The sequence below is a fragment of the Rhagoletis zephyria genome, unplaced genomic scaffold, assembly GCF_001687245.7.
Source record: "Rhagoletis zephyria isolate East Lansing unplaced genomic scaffold, Rhagoletis_zephyria_1.1 Rzeph_scaffold_00119, whole genome shotgun sequence".
In the NCBI taxonomy this organism is placed as follows: Eukaryota; Metazoa; Arthropoda; class Insecta; order Diptera; family Tephritidae; genus Rhagoletis; species Rhagoletis zephyria.
The window spans coordinates 445,168-449,710 of record NW_016157203.1 but is presented as its reverse complement, the minus strand read 5'-3'; positions in this window follow the sequence as shown (position 1 = coordinate 449,710).

The following is a 4,543-nucleotide window of genomic DNA, read 5'->3' as shown; positions in this document are numbered from 1 at the left end:
TTACTCTCTCAAAAGTGTTCCCACTTACAGGTTTTATGTCAATAGGAACGACTTCCTGTAAGTTCTGACTAAATCCTGTAAACCGCACTGCTATTGGAACAGACTATAAAAAAATGGAAGTAAACAACGAAATGTTTGAATATGTATAGATTTTAATAATTATTTAGTGATATTTCAGCTAAATCAGTGTTGTACAAATGACATGTAAACAAACCGACTGACGTTTTTACAGGAAATAGTGCTTTTTGCGTTCCTATGCACTTCTGCATCTGTTCTCCTTTTACTCTCATTTGAGAGAGTAAAATTGTAGTTTGACAGTTCCACAGGTTTTAGTCCGAAGTTCAAAGGAACCGACTAAAAATTAGATAAATTTGGTAAAATTGGGAAAATTTAAAAAAAATTTAACAGCGATATTTTTATGCAGTTTACATCTATTTAACACGTAGATCATGGATCCACAGTCTCGCACCTAAATTTCATTTGGCAACATTCCCTCATCTTGGATTTAAGTTTTTTTGGGTTTTTTCCAATTTGCAAGCTTATTTTGCATTTTTCATAAAAAATTGTTGAATACAAATATGTAGAGAATTTAATTTCCCACATTTGTCATATAGAAGGTTTTTTAAACATAACATTTTTTATTGTAAAAAAATAGCAAAAACTGTGAAATAATTTTACATTGTCACGGTTTTCGTCAGTTTTGACAATTTCTGTTGAAAATACATAGCATATTGAAATTCCAAGGTTGTAGAGAATTTCATTCTCCAAAACTTTTGTGCCAACATTTTTTTTGTACGGCGCTTAGATCACGGCCGGGAACGCGATACACATAGCGATGTATGGGATGCGCCGTATAACTTCATTTCCACACCTTCACCTGCTTTTATTAAAAAAAAAAAGTTGCCCGTGGATTGGGCCTACTGGAGAAACCACGCTAAAAAAACGAGGCGAAAAGTCTACCTCAGCGCTGGTGTGGCAATGAGTTTTACGGCGCATCCCGTACATTGCTATGCTTAGTCCCCTTTCAGACACGTCAAGTCTTGAAAGCAATTTTTATCGCATTCTCGTTTGTGTTTTCTCTTTGCTTCCACACGCATCAAGTTTTATTGAATTCAACTACTTGGTTCTTTAAACGGGAAGCAACGAAAAGATCAAAAGAGAACAAGAAAACTTGAAACGAATTGACGGTACGGAGGTATCTGTACTCTTCCCCTCTCTTCCCACCTCCTTCACCAACGAACGAGCAGACTTGAAAGCAAGACTTGACGTGTCTGCCGTGATCTAAGCACAAAACTTTTGGAGAATGAGATTCTCTACAACCTTGGAATTTCAATACGCTATGTATTTTCAACAGAAATTGTCAAAAAATGGCGAAAACGGTGACAATGTGAAATTTTTTCGTAGTTTTTGCTAATTTTTTACAATAAAAAATGCTATTTTTAAAAAACCTACTACAGAACAAATGTGGAAAATTAAATTCTCTACATATGTATATGTATTTAACCATTTTTTATGAAAAATGCAAAATTAGCTTGCAAATCGCATACCCCAAAAAAAATATAAAATCCAAGATGGGGGAATGTTGCCAAATGAAATTTAGGGGCGAGACTGTGGATCCATGATCTACGTGTTAAATAGAAGTAAACTGCATCGAAAAATCGCTGTTACAATTTTTTTTTTTAATTTTCCTACCAAATTTAACTAATTTTTCTGGGTTAATCGCTATGTTTCGCACGTTCCCGGCCGTGATCTAAGCGTCATACAAAACAAATGTAGGTATACAAGTTGTGAAGAATGAAATTCTCTACAACTTTTGAATTTCAATATGCTATGTATTTTCAACAGAAATTGTCAAAAAATGGCGAAAACCATGGCAATGTAAACTTTTTTTGCAGTTTTTGCTAATTTTTTACAAAAAAATGCTATTTTGAAAAAACCTTTTATATAACAAATGTGGGAACTTAAATTCTCTACATATTTGTATATACCCATTTTTTACGAAAAATGCAAAATAAGCTTGCAAATCGGAAAAAACCCAAAAAAACTTAAATCCAAGATAGGGGAATGTTGCCAAATGAAATTTAGGGCAAGACTGTGGATCCATGATTTACGTGTCAAAAAGGAGTAAACTGCATCGAAAAATTGTTGTTACAAATTTTTTTGAAGAAAAAGTCTAATTTTACTGGGCTAGCAAGTTTTTGCAAATTTTACGTTCTCGTACTTCTGTTGATATTTCGTCTCTTTGAGAGCGAATGCTGCTAAATTCTATTGTTGTTGTTGTTGTAGCGGCTACAACAACCCCGCCCAGATCGGTTGGTATCTCAGTCGTTGTCGTCAAGTTCCACTAACGGCAGCCCTAGGAAGCGTGCAGCTTCTGTGGGGTTGGTCCACAGGGACAAGGCCGTTAGGGTTGTCGGGTTTTCCGGGCATGCGAAGAGATGTTTCGAGTCATGTGGGATCTCTCCGCATGCCGGACACTCATTTGGCACATCCTCATTCAATCTACTCAGGTAGGAGTTTAACCTGCTGAAGCTCCGTCTCGTCTGTGTCCGGGGGTGGTATGCCTAGAACGGCATTCATAGGTCTAGAGTCTACATAACTCGAGACTGACTCCCTGTGAATGCCGTTCAGGGCCAGTCGGTAAGCTGTCGGGTCCAGAGGTTGGTTGATGAACCTCTGGACTTCGTCCGTCAGTTCATATAGATGCCTCCTGACGTGCCTAGGCGTTGCCAGCAACGTTTCTTTGTCTTTGCCCCAAGTACTGCCGGCTAGCGACTTGAGGACCTTGTTGCGACTCTGTACTTTATTGACAATAGCGGTTGCGTGCTAAATTCTCAGAACTTTTGCTGCTGGAGAATTTTGTCCTCTCAATACGAGTACACACCTATTATCTTACTCTGTCACTTTAAATTACGAAAGAAGGTCCACGTAGAGGACAGTCTTAACGTAGCATCTCCACAGGCAAAAAAATGTTAGCTAAAATTTTTTTGTTTGCCAGATATACGTCTTATCAGTGCACTTGCACAATATTCGCATTCGCAAAAGCTCCGCATTGATTATTGCGAATGCGAATGCGAATGTTAAAATTTATGCGGAAGTTCCGCGGTTGCGAATGCGAATACGAATATTCGCAACAACCCTGGTCTAAATCTAAAATGGCGCTTACGATATTTTTCCAGAACATGCTAAGAGGAAAGTTATCAAATAATTGGCGCTTGCTATACTTTTTATATAGTTTGCGATAGTTTTTGTATAATCTGGGCATTTATAAACGAAGGAGTGCGGGTACTTTAAGGATTGTTTGAAAAAACTCAATTCTATTTCAATTTAATATAAGCACTGCCAATCAGCAGAATAAGCTCAACATATTTTCAATTGTAACTGTTTGGTACATCTACTAGATTAGGGATGCCCAAATCAGCACATACCCTGCAAAAATCGTTGGACCATGTAGTCTATGTGTGGTATATTGGAGTACTTACAAAAGTGTTCCTGTGTCGTGCTATAGCGGACCAACTCGTGTCTCTGCACCAGCTTATTGTTACCCGATCACTGCTCGNAAAAAATAATTAAAATTATTTAAAAAAATAAAATAAATACCGGGTGACCGTGTAGTTTTCTCAAAGATGAAGACAATGATGATAAAACATTAATACACTAAATAGGTCAGTTCATATTAATGAATACAAAATGAGATCACTATCGATAAATTGGAAATCCTCAAGGGAAATTTATAATTTCAAATCGTGGAATTTACATACATTTTCTTACTTTCAACTTCCGAATTGCTCAATTACTTCTATTTCTGCAGGATCGCCAATAGGCAAATTGCATTTCCAAAAATTTTTTCAAAATAAATAGCGATGAGGGATATTTCACCCGCCGTGATAAGAAATCGCAATCACCATAACGCACATCACTAATATTACTGTTCACAATCACGTTTACATTCAAAATTACAATTCATAATTTCATTTTGTAGCAAATATGAAATATAGGTATATCCATTTACTTAAATGTAAACGGATTAAGAATCAAAGTGCTAGAAGAGATTTGAGCGTTTGGTACAAAAAGTATTTTTGATGTTGAAATTGTACTTAAAATCGGCAAATTGTACTTTTGTACATTTTAAACTTAATTGTACTTAAAAAAGTACAATTTTACTTAAAATATCAACACTGTTTCACTGGCGCTGTACTTGCTGCAGCGATGCNTTTTAAAATTAATTGTACTGAAAAAAGTACAATTTTACTTAAAATATCAACACTGTTTCACTGGCGCTGTACTTGCTGCAGCGATGCCAGATTTGAGCGTACCCAATTTTTTACCGATAATAACTCATGCGAGCCTATTATGAAGTATACATATCTGTGTTCGTATAGAATAGTAGCTTATGTCGCAAGACTGGCTTTACTATAATAAACCATTCGCAGCATACGATAGCGAAAGACTCACTGGCGACGAGTCGTTGAAGAACTCTTGGAAAATAAACGTAAAAGACGGTAATGTTAATGGCGATGCTAGCAAGTCAATATTCGTATAA